The sequence below is a fragment of the Leptonychotes weddellii genome, chromosome 13, assembly GCF_054177405.1.
Source record: "Leptonychotes weddellii isolate Sample4059 chromosome 13, ASM5417740v2, whole genome shotgun sequence".
In the NCBI taxonomy this organism is placed as follows: Eukaryota; Metazoa; Chordata; class Mammalia; order Carnivora; family Phocidae; genus Leptonychotes; species Leptonychotes weddellii.
Window position 1 is genome coordinate 61723585 of NC_138381.1, and position 18529 is coordinate 61742113.

The 18529-nt window shown below is 45.4% G+C and overlaps 1 protein-coding gene across 4 annotated transcripts in view; it reads left to right on the forward strand.

The window, feature by feature from the left end:
- AP1B1 (adaptor related protein complex 1 subunit beta 1) overlaps positions 1 to 18529 on the forward strand; it is an 81522-nt gene that overhangs the window by 17305 nt on the left and 45688 nt on the right. For 2 of the 4 annotated variants that reach the window (XM_081801872.1, XM_081801874.1), the window contains exon 1: positions 9215 to 9370. The exons of 1 other annotated variant lie outside the window; for it this stretch is intronic. The gene's annotated coding sequence lies outside the window, so the exon portion shown is untranslated. Of the gene's footprint in view, positions 1 to 9214; positions 9371 to 18529 lie in introns of those variants that run through there. One more of the 4 variants, XM_081801875.1, reaches the window with a different exon arrangement.

Sequence of the window (18529 nt, forward strand, 5' to 3'; positions counted from 1 at the left end):
TTGGGAAGAGTCCAGTGACTTAATACGTGGAAGAGCCTAGCACAATGCCTGGTTTGTGGCAACTATTGATAGTAGCCATATCATCCTTCACAGCTTGGGCTGGATGTCACCACCTCCAGGAAGCCTTCCCTGCCTTTCTCAGGGCGAGTTTGCTGCTCAAGTCTCCTGTGCCTCCCTGGTCCTTCTGGGCTGTGTTATAATGGCCCCTTTGTTTGTCTCTCTCCCACACTCACCAGTAGCCCAAGGAGAGCTTGTGCTAGCCCTTGTTCATGTATCCCCCTTATGGCTGGCTCAGGTGGGAGTGATGAATAGATTTTAGGTGAATGAGTGGAACTTATAAGGGGCTCTAGGACCAGGCCCTTAGCTCTGACACTCACACACTGTTTGACTTAAGCTCTTAAGAGTTACATCCCCTCCCACCCCCAGATAAAATGGGGCTGATATGAGAGGCAAATGAGACCCTCTACATACCACCTGCCACATCCTAGGTGCTCCATAAACATTCATTGTTTTCTGCACTTCCAGATTATATGCCCTCCACTTGTCTAGGCCTCCCCCTGGTCTCCCCAACTCCAGGGAGCTTCAGCCCCTGCTCTGGACTCCCGTAGCCTCTCGGGCATCCCCCATCACAGCACCAATCACACTGGGTCTGCTGCTCTGTCACTGTCCCCAGACAGACTGTAGGTTCAGCAAAGGCAGGGCATTGCCTCACCCATGTGACTATCCAACACCCAGCCCGGGGCCTGGTTCAGAGGAGGGACTTGTGAAATGCTTTCTGAAGGACCCAGATGCCTGGCTCTCTTGCCTTCCTGCCTTTGCACTGTTGTCCCTGGATTGCTTTGTCTTTCCATCTCAGCCTGTGAGGCTCTGTTCTCATTGGGCAAGGGCTAGACCAATGCCCCCTTCCCTCGGATGTCCTTCCTGAACAAACTAACACTGTGACTTCTGTCTTCTTGGAAATCTTTTTCTTTTTAATATTTATTTATTTTTAGAGAGAGAGATCATGAGTGAGCAGGGGAGGGGCAGAGGGAGAGGGAAAGAGAATCCCAAGCAGGCTCCACATAGCGCGGAACCCAACTCGGGGCAAAATCTCATAACGCTGAGATCACAACCTGGGCTGAAATCAAGAGTCAGACATTTAACAGAATGAACCACCCAGGAGCCCGTCTTCTGGGAAACCTTAAAGCTCTGACTGCTTTTACCACTAACTTACTTTCACATAGGCTCTCCAGCTTGGTACCTTTTAGGGTTTTGGGTTTTGGGGGTTTTTTTGTATTTTATTTATTTATTAGAGAGAGAGAGTGAGAAAGAGAGAGAGCACAAGCAGGGGGAGTGGCAGGCAGAGGGACAGTAAGAAGCAGGTTCCCCGCTGAGCCCCAATATGGGGCTCAACCCCAGAACCCCGGGATCATGATTGGAGCCAAAGGCAGACGCTTAACTGACTGAGCCACCCAGGCAACCCTGGTACCTTTAGGTTTGTTGGTTTGTTTTGTTCAATATTCTTTTCTTTCCATGTTACATCCCCAGTGAAATTTTGTTCCCCAGTGAGGCTGATAGCATTTGCCAACATTCATCATTAAAGGAAGGTAGTTCCTCCAGACAGCTGAGCATAGCATGTGGAACATGGGACGTACATATAAAATTTTTCTATTTGTTCCCTGCCTACTTCAGAAAAGGATTTAGAAGGCGCCTGGGTGGCACAGTCGGTTAAGCGTCTGACTCTCATCTCACATCTAGCCTGTGAGATATGTCTGTTCTGTTCTTAAAGGAAGGGTAACTAGAGATGCTATATTGTAGGAGATGAATTTCTTAGTAATCATAATATGCAAGCTAGAACATTACATCTGCCTTCGATTTCTTAGTAAATCTCAGTTATGACAATTTTCTTCTTAAAATTAGGAAGGTAGGGACTGAAAGAGAACTCAGCCTTGCCAGTGACTCAAAAAAAAAAAAAGTAACAGCCACCTTTGGCATAGTGAGCCTTTCAACTCAGCAGAGTTCTGGAATTTGTTTCCTTATGCCAGAGAAAAAAAATCACATTCAAAAAGGATGGGGAAGGGGCGCCTGGGTGGTTCAGTTGGTTCAGTGTCAAACTCTTGATTTTGGCTCAGGTCAAAATTTCGGGGTCATGAGATTGAGCCCCACATCACGCTTTGCACTGGGCAGGAAGCCTGCTTGGGATTCTTTCTCTCTCCCTCTCCCTCTGCCCGCCCCCCCAAACAAAACAAAATATTAAGTATGGGGAAGGCAATAAAAACGCAGAAAACCCAAATTCTTTTTTAGAATTTTTCTTAAGATTTTATTTTTAAGTAATCTCTAACCCCAACATGGGGCTCAAACTCACAACCCTGAGATCAGGAGTCACATCCTCCACTGAGCCAGCCAGGTGCCCCACAGAAAACACAAATTCTTTTTTTTTTAATTTAAATTCAACTAATTAACATATAGCATATTATTAGTTTCAGAGGTAGAGTTTAGTGACTCATCAGTTGCATATAACACCCAGTGTTCATTCCATCACGTGCCCTCCTTAATGCCCATCCCCCAGTTACCCCATCCCACCACCCACCTCCCATCCAGCAACCCTCAGTTTGTTTCCTATGATTAAGAGTTTCTTATGGGGCGCCTGGGTGGCGCAGTTGTTAAGCGTCTGCTTTTGGCTCAGGTCATGATCCCAGAGTCCTGGGATCGAGCCCCATATCCGGCTCCCTGCTCCGCAGGAAGCCTGCTTCTCCCTCACCCACTCCCCCTGCTTGTGTTCCCTCTCTCGCTGTGTCTCTCTCTGTCAAATAAATAAATAAAATCTTTAAAAAAAAAAGTCTCTTATGGTTTGTCTCCCTCTCTGATTTCATCTTATTTTTCTGCCCTTCCCCTATGATCCTCTGTTCTGTTTCTTAAATTCCACATGAGTGAAATCATATGATAATTGTCTTTCCCTGATTGACTTAATTCACTTGGCATAATACCCTCTAGTTCATCCACATTGTTACAAATGGTAAGATTTCTCTTTTTTTTTTTTGATGGCTGAGTAATATTCCATTGTGTATATATATCACATTTTCTTTATCCATTCATCTGTCAATGGACATCTGGGCTCTTTCCATATTTTGGCTATTGTGGATATTGCTTCTATAAACATTTGGGTGTAGGTGTCCCTTCAGATCCCTATATTTGTATCCTTTGGGTAAATATCTAGTAGTGCAATTCCTGGGTCATAGGGTAGCTCTATTTTTAACTTTTTGAGGAACTTCCATACTGTTTTCCAGAGTGGCTGCATCAGCTTGCATTCCCACCAACAGTGTAGGAGGGGTCCCCTTTCTCCACATCCTCACCAACATCTGTCGTTTCCTGACTTGTTAATTTTAGCCATTCTGACTGGTGTGAGGTGTTATCTCATTGTGGTTTTGATTTGTATTTCCCTGATGCCGAGTAATGTGGAGCATTTTTTCATGTGTCTGTTGGCATTTGTATGTTTTCTTTTGAGAAATGTCTGTTCATGTCTTCTGCCCATTTCTTGACTGGATTATTTGTTTTTTGGGTGTTGAGTTTGATAAGTTCTTTATAGATCTTGGATACTAGCCCTTTATCTGATAAGAAATCTGCAAATATCTTCTCCCATTCAGTAGGTTGTCTTTTGGTTTTGTCAGCTGTTTCCTTTGCTGTGCAAAAGCTTTTTATCTTGATGAAGTCCCAATAGTTTATTTTTGTTTTTGTTTTCCTTGCCTTTGAAGACTAACAAGAAGTTGCTATGGCCCAGGTCAAAGAGGTTGCTACCTGTGTTCTCCTCTAGGATTTTGATGGATTCCTGTCTCACATTTAGGTCTTTCATCCATTTTGAGTTTATTTTTGAGAAAACACAAATTCTTAATTATGATCCATTCCTATCATTTATTTATTTATTTATTTATTTAAAGATTTTTATTTATTTATTTAACAGAGATAGAGAGCACAAGTAGGCAGAGCGGCCGACAGAGGGAGAGGGAGAAGCAGGCTCTCTGCCAAGCAGGGAGCCCGATGTAGGGCTCGATCCCAGGACCCTGGGATCATGACCTGAGCTGAAGGCAGCCGCTTAACCAACTGAGCCACTCAGGCGCCCCTCCATTCCTATCATTTAGTAAGTGATCTAATTACCAACCTTTACATTTTCTAGTACATTAAAAAAATACACATATACTTATTTTGTCACTGACCAAAATAAGAGGGGAAAGGGGCATGGAGCTCAAACTTTATTTGCAATGGAAGTATGAGGTAAATATAAGGTTATTAAGTACAACCACAGGTCCACTAATAGTTCATGAGGTAAGAAAAATATTAGTTTCCAAAAAAATTAGACAACTATCTATACCTATAGCTTTGTTCTAGCCAAGGGACAAGTTAAAAGCAGGTCACCAGTGCATGAGCAGCCTACTTACTACATATAACCCGATCTTTTTTTTTTTAAGATTTTATTTATTTATTTGACAGGGAGAGAGACAGTGAGAGAGGGAACACAGGCAGGGGAGTGGGAGATCGGGAGTGGGAGAAGCAGGCTCCCTGCTGAGCAGGGAGCCCTACGCAGGCGATCCCAGGACCCTGAGATCATGACCTGAGCCAAAGGCAGATGCTTAACCTACTGAGCCACCCAGGTGCCCCCCGAACATTTTTTTGTTTTGTTTTATTTATTTAAGTAATCTCTATACCCCATGTGGGGCTTGAACTCATGACCCAGAGATTAAGAATCACATGCTCTTCTGACTGAGCCAGCCAGGAACCCCTAACCCAGACATTTTTTATTCTTTGAGAATAAAACTCTCCACTGCCAAGATGAAAAAAATGAACCAAAATACACGTTTAAAAAACAAAACACATTCCATAAATGCAAATAAGTATTTTGATGATGGCAAATATGCACTGCCTTCTCCAGTGTTTCCTAGAATTTTCTGTGATCTATTTGGCCTTCAAAAAAAATAATAGCTCCTATTCTACTTCTCAGCTGAGCCTAAGAGAGCTGCTATTAGTTCCCCATAAGTAACAAAACCATCTAGAACTACCATAAGCATAAAGTACTACCAAAGATTATCTTTCTTACCCAATAGGTTATGTATGACAAAACCTGCATGTCCAGCCACCTTTTAAAATGATTAAACAGGGGCGCCTTTGGCTCAGGTCATGATCCTGGAGTCCCTGGATCGAGTCCCGCATCGGGCTCCCTGCTCAGCAGGGAGTCTGCTTCTCCCTCTCACCCTCCTCCCTCTCATGCTCTCTGTCTCTCATTCTCTCTCTCAAATAAATAAATAAAATCTTTAAAAAAATAAAATAAAATGATTAAACAGCAGAAGATACCTAGGCACAGGGCAGACTATGAATTTCTAACAAGATATGTTATAAGAGTTTGGTGTCTTGCTAGGTGTTGGTACAGAGTGGGGAAGAAGCGTTAAAGAACTGTTTAATTGCTATTGGCCCCATGCAGATTTCAGCCCAAAGGGATCCTATGCTACATTAGGATTTAATCGTTCTTTAGCAGAAAGAGAAACCAAATGATGAAAATGTTCAAAACATTAGTGGATTATTTTAGGAAATGGCATTCTAAAATGGGCACGTGCACTGGTAAATTCCAGGTATGCTTCAAGTTCTTGGATAAAAAAGACATTCTGCACTTTGCAATAATCATTCCAAATAAAAATGTTGTTGATTTGAAACAGACTAAGAAACTAACCGCCTTCACACTTTCAGTATCATAATTCCTTAGAAGAGCATCAGGTAAATATATTTTTTTTTCCTTTGGTAAATTAGGTACATCTAAGAGAATATTAGAAACTATCATATTCAATTGTAACTTACTATCTACTAGAAGTGATCATTCCTTTTTAAAAAAATAAATTTATTTATTTTAAAGACTTTTTATTTATTTATTTGAGAGACAGAGAATGAGAGAGAGAGAGCATGAGAGGGGGAAATTCAGAGGGAGGGAGCCAGATGCGGGACCTGAGCCAGGACCTGAGCCAAAGGCAGTCGCTTAACCAACTGAGCCACCCAGGCACCCCTTAAAAAATATATTTATTTATTTAAGTCATCTCTACACCCAACATGGGGCTCGAACTCACAACCCCCAGATCAAGAGGGGCCTTCTCCACTGACTGAGCCAGCTAGGTGCCCCTGGAAGTGATAATTCTTTTTTTTTTTTTTAAGCTTTTATTTATTTATTTGAGAGAAAGAGAGCACACACAAGTGGGGGGGTGCAGAAGGAGAGGGAGAAGCAGACTTCCCACTGAGAAGGGACCCCAATGCAGGACCGGAGCCCGATGCAAGACTCAATCCCAGGACCCTGGGATTATGACCTGGGCCGAAGGCAGATGCTTAACGACTGAGCCACCCAGGTGCCCAAGGAAGTGATAATTCTTCTTTTTTTTTTTTTTAAGATTTTATTTATTTGACAGAGAGAGCGAGAGAGGGAACACAAGCAGGGGGAGTGGGAGAGGGAGAAGCAGGCTTCCCACGGAGCAGGGAGCCCGATGCGGGGCTTGATCCCAGGACCCTGGGATCATGACCTGAGCTGAAGGCAGATGCTTAACGACTGAGCCACCCAGGCGCCCCTGAGTATGTGACTTTTGGTTGGAAGTTTGAGTCCTACCTTGGGTGTAGAGATTACTTAAAAATAAAATCTTAAAGGGCGCCTGGGTGGCTCAGTTGGTTAAGCGACTGCCTTCGGCTCAGGTCATGATCCCGGAGTCCCTGGATCGAGTCCCGCATCGGGCTCCCTGCTCGGCAGGGAGTCTGCTTCTCCCTCTGACCCTCCCCCCTCTCATGTGCTCTCTCTCTCACAAATAAATAAATAAAATCTAAAAAAAAATAAATAAATAAATAAATAAAAAATAAAATCTTAAAAAAAGTGAAAAGAAAAAATGTATCTTTTACTATCACCTTATTAATCAGGCTATATGCCACAAAGATAAGCAAAATAAAGGTCAAACAAACCTTAAGAAATCATGTCAGTCGAGGAACACCTGGGTGGCTCAGTCGGTTAAGCATCTGCTTTTGGCTCAGGTCATGATCCCAGGGTCCTGGGAAGGAGTCCCTCATTGGGCTCCTTGCTCAGAGGGGAGCCTGCTTCTCCCTCTGCTTGGTACTCCCCCTGCTTGTGCTCTCCCTCTCTCTCTTTAGCAAATAAATAAATAAAATCTTAAAAAAAAAAAAAGAAATCATGTCAGTAGAGGTACAAAGGAACCCATGATTGGCTTTTTAATATCTAATATTTAAGCAGTGTGAAAAACGTAAGTAAAGGTAAAGCAAACAAACATTGCCATTATTCATGTTTTCATATTTTTCTTTTTTTAAAGATTTTATTTATTTATTCATTTGAGAGGGAGAGCGAGGGAGCACGAGCGGGGGTGGGGGGGGCAAAGGAAGAGTGAGAATCAGGCTCCCCGCAGAGCCCCGACTCCGGGCTGATCCCAGGACCCCGAGATCATGACCTGAGCCGAAGGCAGACGCTTAACCGACTGAACCACCCAGGCACCCCATCATCAGGTTTTCATATTTTCACTAGCAAAAAATTTTCATTAGGTTAATGTTTGACTTCATCCTTCCCGCTGGGCTTGAATTAACACATATTTCAAATGCTAACCTTTTACTTATATAATCTAGAGGATGAAACTAATTCCTTTTCTTATTTATATTTGGTTTATAACCTGATGATAGTGATGTATCTAAAAGCAATGTTTTCAGGGTGCCTGGGTGCCTCAGTTGTTGAGCATCTGCCTTCGGCTCAGGTCATGATCCCAGGGTCCTGGGATCAAGCCCCACATCGGGCTCCCTGCTCGGCGGGAAGCCTGCTTCTCCCTCTCCCATTCCCCCTGCTTGTGTTCCCTCTCTCGCTGTCTCTCTCTCTGTCAAATAAATAAATAAAATATTTAAAATAAATAAATAAAAGCAATATTTTCTAATACTTAGGTGAATAATGTAAGAAAGAGTGTGAAGCCAAAGTCTCTTGTTTACTGCTGCAATGTATGTAAAAGGAGTGCCTTACACATACGAAGTGCTCACTAAATTTATAATTATAAAAAAACCCTATACAAGTACTCAAAAACAACACAAATATATCTTTAGCTAACCGGAGTGGTTTAAAACATTAGAAATAACACTTTCCAGTTATATATATTTATAGTTCATAATTGAAATACTTCCTCCCCACACCCAAAAACAAGATGTTCTTTACTTTTCCTGTTAAGAATTGAGGAAGCAGTAAAGTTACCTTTCACATATAAGAAACGGGTAAATGTAACTAGACTTCTAAATCATTTTAAGTGACTAGCGTTTCAGTCTGACATTAATGGTCTCATAATGTAGTAATAGAACTTTTTTTTTTTAAGATTTTATTTTTAAGTAATCTCTACACCCAACTGTGGGGCTTGAATTCACAACCCCAAGACCAAGAATCACTGAACCATCCAGGCGCTCCTAGTAATAAGCAACTTTTAAAAAATAGGTGTTCTTTTCTCAACCTGAAGTTTAGTTTATAAACCTTTAATTATTATCTTTGCTGAAAACACCTTTGACAGAGGTGGCATTCATATCTGATTACAAATGTGCCCAAATCTAATGAAATCACTATCATGGCAAAAAGAAAATGCTCTAAGAGTCAGAATATGAGCTTGTCATAGTTAAACTCATTCCCAGTAAAACATTTTTAAAGTGCAGTGACGAAATACTGTTTTAAGGGGGATGATCAGAAATTATCTGTAAGGAGAAAGTTAATAGTACCAGAGTCGGGAGTGAGGTGATTATAGGAATCAACGTCCTGGCAGACCCAGCAAAGGAAAATGGGATATTATGAAGTTCCTCTTGGATAAAAGTTCCTCGGAGGCACATGGGCTTAACTCTTCTAGTCGGAATTTCCAAAGGGCTGCCCTGAAGGGCAGCAAGCGCTAGACTGGATTTACAGTTCTGGTTTTGACTCTAACATTCATAAGGAAATTAATCTTGAGCAAAACCTTGCCTTTCTCAGAGTCTCAGTTTCCCCGTCTGTAACACAGAAGGAAGAGATGGCCCTTAAAGTCATCACCTTAAGTTACTTAAATTACTTAGCTAATTTTTTAGCACTCTGCGGGTGGCAGCGGCGAGGGAACGCCCCGGCTGGGGAGGGGTTAATTCGTCTGGCCCCGCCCCTCGGGCACCACCCCCGCCCGGGTTGCACCCTTGACCCCGCCCCCAGGCCTGCGTCCACCGGAAGTGCCCGCGCGCGGGCAGCTCACTTCCGCTCGGCCGGTGACAGCCGCGGGGCTCTGAGCGGCCGGCGGCACGGACGCACCGGGGGAGCGGGAGGACGAGGCCGCGGACATTTTGCTGGCGAGCCGAGCCGCGCCGTGGTGCCGGGAGCCGTTCGGACCTGTGGGTGAGGAAGCGGGGAGTCCGGCGAGGCAGGAGAAGGAGTGGGGCGGGGAGGCGGTGGTCTGAGGTGAGGGGTTTGTGGGGTCAGAGGTCACGGAGAGGACGGGGCGCTAGAGGGGCGAGAGTGGCTTCCCAAGCCACGACGAGACAGAAGGACTGCGGGTTCATTCATTCGTGACCACCACTGAATCCCGGCCGCCCCAGCCGGCAGCCCCTCCTGGGGTGTGCTCCCGAGAGACTCCTACCTAGACTTAGGCCCCGAGGAGTCCGCCCCTCGCCGGGGGAGAAACTCCTCTCCCGGTCCTGGCTTCCTCCTTGCATCCTGAGGCCTCCCTGTCATTCAGGGCCTTATCTTTTTGCCAAGGTTCAAAAAGAAAAAAAAAAAATCAAGAACCGGCTCTGCACGCCTGCCCCGCCGTAGGCTTGGGCTTGGTCTCTCCGTCGGGTTTTCATGGACAGGTTATCTGGGGACACCTGTGATCATGCTAAAAATACTGACGAAATGCTAGCTACTAGTTATTGAGCTCCTACTGTGTGCTAGACACTGCGCTAAGCACTGTAGGTACAATGCCACATGTAAACTTCACAACAACCCTTGTGTGGTAGCTGTTGTTGATATCCTCATTTTATCCACAAGGAAACCAAGGTCAGTCCTTACCATAGGTATAGGCAGAGCCAGGGTTCTTTTTTTTTTTTTTTTTTTAAAGATTTTATTTATTTATTTGACAGAGAGAGAGACAGCGAGAGCAGGAACACAAGCAGGGGGAGTGGGAGAGGGAGAAGCAGGCTTCCTGCCGAGCAGGGAGCCCGATGTGGGACTCCATCCCAGGACCCTGGGATCATAACCTGAGCCGAAGGCAGACGCTTAAGGACTGAGCCACCCAGGCGCCTGGCAGAGCCAGGGTTCTTACCCAGGCTTTCAGGGACCTGCAAAGTGCAGAGACAGAAGAGGCTGGAGCAAGGTTGGGGTGTAGGGGCTGTTTGATATCTTTAGCTGCCGTTGTATTTATTCGAAGCTATGTAAAGATGTAGCCTTATTACGTTGCATCTGATCTTCATAAGGGGCATTTGATTCACATGTTTAGGATGAAACAATCCTGCAGGCTATTGCTATAAGTAATTACATTTCAGGGCAAAAGTGGAAGTTTTTCCTGACTTTTGAGAACTGTGACACACAAAACAGGCTATTCATGAAGCTAATTTAAGAATATTCAGACCGTCTCTTAAGAGTGGTTGAGCTGCATTCCTTTTGGAATAAAGAGAGGAAGCACATGACCCCTAGGGGATCTTTTGGCCCTAGGTTCTTGAAGAACGTTCTCAAGGGGAGAGTCTCTGTCTCTCTCAGAAAAGTGCAGGCCCCTTGGCTTCTTGGCTGGGAAGCACACATCTCGCTTGGGAGATGGTGAGGTCATTTGATGGATGGAGGACCAGACTCTGGGAGTCTGAGCCTTACTCCTTTGCAGATATTCACTTGCTCCAATTCTGCCTCAGTTTCCCTGATAGCAGCAGGAGAAAGACCTGCTGCCTTCCTATCCAGTCCTGGGTGTTACAAGCCTTAATGAACCCATGAAGGTTTTCACATGCTTCTGAAGAAAGCTGTGATATAAATATTACTGTAGTACCTTTTTTAAAAAACATATTTATTTTTTTTAAGATTTTATTTATTTATTTATTTATTTATTTTTAAAGATTTTATTTATTTATTTGAGAGAGAGAATGAGACAGAGAGAGAGAGCACGAGATGGGGGAGGGTCAGAGGGAGAAGCAGGCTCCCCGCCGAGCAGGGAGCCCGATGCGGGACTCGATCCCGGGACTCCAGGATCATGACCTGAGCCGAAGGCAGTCGCTTAACCAACTGAGCCACCCAGGCGCCCTAAGATTTTATTTATTTGACAGACAGAAACCCAGTGCGAGAGGGAACCCAAGTAGGGGGAGTGGGAGAGGGAGAAGCAGGCTTCCCGCAGAGCAGGGAGCCCGATGTGGGGCTCGATCCCAGGACCCCGGGATCATGACCTGAGCCGAAGGCAGACGCTTAACGACTGAACCACCCAGGTGCCCTGTAGTACCTTTTTTTAAACTCTATGATCTGTTTTTCTAGTTCCATTGAATTCACAGAAACTTAATATTGTCACCTTATCCCCATCCTTCCAAGGGAGGATTTGAGATGAAGTGACTTGTCACAGATGGTGGGAACATGAGCAAAGCTCAGAGCATCTGGCTCCCTGTCCTGAGTTGAGCCCACCAGCCTCCTCCATCCTCTTAAAAACTGTCATAAAGAGTAGCCTCAGTAGTTCTCAAAGAATCAGATCCCTCAGAGGTTGTGGAGAGATTATCTGTTGAGTATGGGTTGAGCAGAGGCTTCATCCTGAGCGGCCTGAAGGGCTCAGAGGTGTAGTGGAAAAAGCACTGCCGGACTCCCCATGAGTCAACCCTGGGTTCCGAACCCAGCTCAGCAGCTTCCTGTTAGTGTGAGCTGGACAACTTACTTAGGCTTGGCCTCCTTTACTTCAGCTCTAAAATAATGCCACCACCTTCTCCTTATCGCCCCCCCCCCCCCAGCACTGGTGTGTGTGGGGATTAGATAAGGAAATTTGTGCAGAGACTGTTATTGCATTTGGTTGCCTTGACCCTAGGCAGTTGATGCCTATTGGGAGCCTCTGTCTAAGGAAGGCTGTCAACTCTGGTTTGTGGGGTATTACTTCCTTCTGCAAACAGAGACCTTTACGTACACAGGACTGCTCCCACCCTTCTCGTTTCACTTCCTAAACGTGTTTCAGAACAAGTTTAGTCTGTTGATCCTACTGGCTTTGGACTTGGACTTTCATGTTTTGCTGGTCATCCTCTGAAGACATGCTGCATGTCTTAACTGCTCACTTCCCAGAGAACCCCCCCATGCCTGGCACCAAAGCCTGACATGCTGACAGTGAGCAACCATGGCTTGGGTATGGGTTTTGCATTTTGGTGTAATTATGAAAGATTGAGAGGGCATCTGTTACATGTAGATGTTTCTTTTTCTGAACAGGTTTTTTTTTGCCTGAGATAGGTCACTGATACATGATTATAGCCCAGAAATGGTTTTAGTGTTATGTTTTTCTCTTCACACAGAGAAGAACAAATAACACCAGAGAGAAGATATCACTTGAGCACTTGGGGAATCGTTTAAAAAATAATCCTGCTTGAATATCCATCAGTGACTCCTTATTGCCCTCAGACTAAAATTCACATTCCTTATCATGGCCTTCAAGGCCTTTTGGGCTGACTCCTGCCTGGCTCTCCTGCCTTATCTCTCCTACTCCCCACTTCCATCTCTTCCCAAGCTCCAGTCAAACTCAAACTCAGCCACTTCTGCAACCCCCAACTCTTTTTACATTCTTTGTCTTTGTTTTGTGCTATTCTCTGCTTGAACACCATTTCCTGTCACACATGCCTCTTTGCTGGACCACTACTTGGAGCTTCCCATCTGATCATCTCTCTCACCTTGCAGGCCTGAACCTCCTCAGTGGGTTTGTCATTGTCTGTTCACTTGGCTGGCTTCTAAGTAAACAGCTCTTAATCCTTGGGGAGGACTTGTCTTAACTGTCTGTGTCTCTAGCACTTAGTGAAATGTCTGGCACATAGGTGCTCAGTAAATGTTCAGAGAATGAATGAATGTTGCATTGACTTGTTAAAATTCTTTGATTACTAGGGAAGAGGGAATTCAAAGCACTTTCCTGTCCATCCTCATACCACTCCAGGGGGATAGGGAGAAGTCTGACCGGTGATAGGATTAACTACTCTCTGGTGTTGTTGCTACCACCCCGCTAGCCACCAGAGTGACATTGTCTGGGGAAAGAGCCTTCCAGGCCCAAGATAGTGAAGAGTAGGAGTGTCCCTGGCTTGTTTGAGGAACAGCAGGGAAGTTGAGTGAGCAATGATCAGGGCAGTGGCTTATGAGGTCAGAGGAGAATGGAGGGGGCTTCCAGGTCAAGATGAGAACCCTGGCTTTTACTCTGAGTGAGGTGGGAGCTGCTAGAGGGTTTTGAGCAGGAGTTGTGAGATCTGACTTACATTTCAACAGGCACCACCAGAGTGCTTCAGGGCCTCCAGAGACTTGGGGTTGGGGAACAGCGAGGAGGTGCTGGTGGTAACCACTCTCCCTATGTAGTAGTCATAGTGGCCAGCCTATAGCAATAGGCCACTTGGGGCGCTGCTGAAGACTTTGTATGTATTGACCTGTTTTATTTTATTTTTTTAAAGATTTTATTTATTTATTTAAGAGAGAGAGGGAGAGAGCACAAGAGGGGGGAAGCAGACTCCCTGTTGAGCAGGGAACCCGACTTGGGGCTCAATCCCGGGATTCCGGGATCATGACCTGAGCGGAAGGCAGATGCTTAACTGACTGAGCCACCCAGCTGCCCCTGTATTGACCTGTTTTAGCCTCACAGATCCCTCAGGTATGTGACATTACAATTCTCATTTTATAGCGGTGGTATGCTTATGCCTGTTAAGTTGTGTAGACCCCTGGAGAGCCCCTGTCACACCTGCTGTGGCCACCTTCCCTTTCCCAACCCCTAGTTCTTGGATTGTCTCCTGTTATTTAATGTTGCTGAGGAGGGGCTTGGCTTTGGTTTTAGACTTTCAAGCCTCGTGCTTTTTGGGTCTTTAGCCTTGGGCTTGACCTCTTACCTCCATTAAGAGGGTCTCCCCAAAGTTGGGAGACCTCTTCTCGTTAAGGTAAGAGGCTGGTTGAGTCCAGAATGCCCAGAGTCCATCAGCAGCCAGAATGCCCGCCTTAGTGACTGCTCTCCCAGGTTTACCGTCTCCTCTGTGGACTTGAGCTGGAAGATGGTAGGTTTGAAAGTCAGGTCTCAAAGCTTTAAAACCAGTCCTCCATTGTTAATTTTCAGCACTGAAAACATTCGTTAAAGCAGAGCTCTGTGAAGGAATAGACTTGGGTGACACATAGTTTTTGCCACACCTAATTGTTTTTAGGGTCTTAACCATATTGAGAGTGGAATGACAAAATTTCATTAGCCAGTGAGTCTGCTTCTGTGTTCTTCATTCTTTGAATGAAGCTGAGTGGCTGGATGTTGAGACAGTGTCCTGTCACCTTCTCAAGGTGGCCATCTGGTTAAATTTTAACCTCCTTTCCTCCCCTCCTCCACACTCCCTATCCTCCTCCCCTGTTTTCTCTTTCTCCATAGCATTTATCACTATCTCAGATAGTATATATTGTACTTATTTATCTTGCCTGTAGTCCCTGTCTGCCATTGGGATGTATGTGCCATGAAGGGAAGGATTTTTGTCTGATTTATTCACTGCTGTATCCCTAGCATGTAGACCTGTTTATGGCACATGGGAGGTGCTCAGCAAACATATGAATAGGAATGGGGGTGGGGGCGAAGGCAGGAAAATATGTACTTAGTACAGGAACAGTATCTTTGTGGGTTTTTTGTTTTTGTTTTTTTTTTTAAGATTTTATTTATTTGAGAGAAAGAGTGAGAGAGAGCACAAGCGGGGTGAGGGGCAGAGGGAGAAGCAGACCCCCAATGATCAGGGAGCCCGATGCAGGGCTTGATCCCGGGACTCTAGGATCATGACCTGAGCCGAAGGCAGACGCCCAACCGACTGAGCCACCCAGACACCCCAGGGACAGTATCTTTGAAGTGATGTCATCTAAGCTGAGATTTGAAGGATAAGTTGGAGCAGCCACTCTAGAAGCTGGAGAGGATCATCCAGGCAGAAGGCTCCTTAAGTGCAAAAGCAATGACGAGCTTGACACAGAAAGCCTGTGGGCCTAGAGGGTTATAGGCGGAGGGAAGGGCCTGTCTGTGTTCACATCGCAGCTGTGTCAGATCCCCTGCCCCCAGCATTTGCATCCCCACCTCTAGCAGCTTTAGTCTCTGAGCTGATGCCTGTGGGAGCAGGGGATGGTGATCTGGCCTCACTGAAGGAGGTGGCCTTGACCTTTCTCCTGTCAGAGTTGTTGCCGCCTGATCTTCTGCCCTTTGCCCTTTCTTCTCTCTTTTCTTTATTTACTTGTCTTCCATTTATTTATTGGCTCTAAAATGGGCTAGGGGGTCTGACATTTTCAACTTCAATTTTATCAAAATAGCTTGACAACCAGAGCAGATGCATGTCTGATGCTGGCAAACCCTGTGAATGGAACATGGGGAAGCTGGTCTCTAGCTGAGGTTGGTTTACAAAACTTGAAATTTCCCCAAGAAGAGAGTTGAGCACTAATCATTCACACATTTATTGAGCACCTACTATTTGTCAGGTAACAGTCTAGGAGCTAGGGATACAATAGTGAATAAAATGGACAAAATCTTTGTCCTCATGGAGCACATTATGGAGGGAGAAAAAACAGACAATATAAATATATTTTATAGTATGTTGGTGATAAGTATCTTGAAGAAATACAAAAGAAGAAAAAGGATAGGGAGTTGGGGGGTGCCTGGGTAGCTCAGTCGGTTAAGCATCTGCCTTCAGCTCAGGTCATGATCCCAGGGTCCTGGGATCAAGCTCCACGTCAGGCTCTCTGCTCAGCGGGGAGCCTGGTTCTCCTTCTCCCTCTGCCTGCCTCTCTGTCTACTTGTGCTCTCTCTGTCAAATAAATAAATCAAATCTTAAAAAAAAAAAAGGATAGGGAGTTGGGGGAATTGGTTGGGGATGTGCAGAATTTTAAATGAAGTGGTCAGAGGAGGTGACATTTGAGTGAAATTTGGAAGAGGTGAGGGACTGAGCCATGGCGCTATCTGGAGAAAGAGCCTCCCTGGCAACATGAATGGCATTTGCAAAGGCCCTGAGGTGGAAATGTGCCTGTTGTGTTCAAGGATCAGCAAAGAGGCCCCATATGGCTGGAACTGAGGGAATGATAGAGAAAACAGTGGGAGAAGAGTTCGAAGAAGTAATGGGTGGTGTGTATGTGTGTGAAAGAGAGACAGAAGGGGTGTGTGTCTCATATGAGCCTATAGTCCATGAGGCCATGTAGAGATTTTGGCTTTTACTCCAAGGTGAGATACGGAACCATTGGGAGAATTGGACAGAGGAGTACCACTGTCTGACTTCAACTGTAATGGGATTGTTCTGCCTGTTGCTGAAATGTGTTGTCGAGAGCAGTGTGGAAGCAGCTTTGGTAGCAATCCCAATACGAAGTGATGGTGGGGGGCGCCTGGGTGGCTCAGTCATTAAGCATCTGCCTTTGGCTCAGGTCATGATCCCAGGGTTCTGGGATCGAGCCCCCACATCAGGCTCCCTGCTCAGCGGGAAGCCTGCTTCTCCCTCACCCAGTCCCCCTGCTTGTGTTCTCTCTCACGCTGTCTCTCTCTCTGCCAAATAAATAAATAAAATCTTTAAAAAAAAAAAAGTGATGGTGGCTTGGAGCCTGGTGGAAGTGATGGAGCTGATGAATAACCACTTTATGGATTCTGGATTCATTTTGAAGGTAGACCCCATAGGATTTGCTGATAGGTTAGATGTGGAATATGAGAGAGTGTGTGTGTTGTCAAGGGTAACTGAGGTTTTTGGCCTGAGACCCTGTTAAAGATGTTGATAATGAACTAGATCATGAAAACTGCAGATGAGCCAGTTGGGGGATGGGGGGAAGCAGGAGGTCAGTTTTTATCATGTTAAGTTTGAGCTGCCTGTTAGCTGTATAGACATTCAAGTTCAGATATTGATTAGGCAATTAGGATATATGAGCTGGGAGTTCACTGGAGAGGTTGGGCCTGGGGGTCTAAACTTGTGAGTTGTCAGCATGTAGATGATACTTAAAGCCTTGACACTGGAAGAGCTCATCAAAGAGGCGAGATAGTATGGAGGGTGGGGGTGGGGAAAAGGTACCAGGCCTGACCCTGGGGCCCTCCAGTAATGGAGAAGGAGAGAAGGAAGAACCAACAAAGGAGACTGAGATGGAGCAGGCAGTGGGGTAGAGGGGAAAGCAGAGTGCATAGCATCCTGGAATCCAGGGGAAGAAAGTGTTTCAAGGAAGAGGGAGTGATAAGCAGTGTCAAATGCTCGTCAGCGTGAGACTTGTCATTTGACAGGATCACTCATCTTCTGCCAGCAGGATCTAACACACTCTCGCATCCAAGACCATCGCTGAATCTCATCCTTCCTTGCCTAACCTCATCTGCTCCTTTCCCTTCCAAGTCCTTGCCTTCAGCCAGGCAGGGATTCTCACAAACTCCTGAACACGCATGGTTGTTTGGCTTTGGATAAGTCACTCCTCTCTCAGCATCTTTAATTCCTCATCTATAAGTGGATTACCTTGAGAATTAAATGAGAGAGGGGCTGTAAACCATTTAGCACAGAGCCTGCGCCTCAGTCACTGTTGCTGGTGGTTTAGTCTCTGTTTGCTCCCTGTTATGCTGGCATCTTGTGGGTCTTCTCCAGGTTGCCCTCAGTCCTCCCTTTCCAAATGTGACTCATCTTTTCCTGTCCGGAAAGCACTTCTTTATCTAAAAGGGCTTCCCTAGATGTTCCCCCAGTCTCAGCACCCTCCTCTGAACAGTGGTGGTATTTATATGGAAGGCATGATTGCTCTGCTATTCACCTGCAGTTCTTTACTTGGCCTCTGCATCTGTAAAAGCCCAGTGGGAAAACTGTCCTTTGTCTGCTGTGGGCGTCCCCGGTCTCAGAGTTGACAGTGCCCCACACTGTTACACATGCTGAATGGATGACTCCAACACTTGACAGATCTTCAGAAAGTGTTTCATTGTATAGATGGGAAAACTGAAATTCTCAGGGCGCCTCGTTCTAGTCTTTGGCCTCTTTCTCTTGATTAATTTAAGTATTATTCAGAAGAAGCCCCTGTTACTTTCTTTTTTCAAGTCCAAAGGAACCTTTCTTTCTCTTGACAGCAGATCTTTCCAAGCTTTCTTTCTGTAGATAGTTGAGAGCTGGCACAGGATTCTAGAATTAGTTTCTTTTTTTTTTTTTTTTAAGATTTTATTTATTTATTTGAGAGAGAGAGAATGAGAGAGAGAGAGCACATGAGACGGGGGAGGGTGAGAGGGAGAAGCAGACTCCCTGCTGAGCAGGGCGCCCGACGCGGTACTCGATCCCGGGACTCCAGGATCATGACCTAAGCAGTCGCTTAACTAACTGAGCCACCCAGGCGCCCCTAGAATTAGTTTCTAAAGACTCAGTGCTATTATAAGAACATTTGCATGTGGCATGT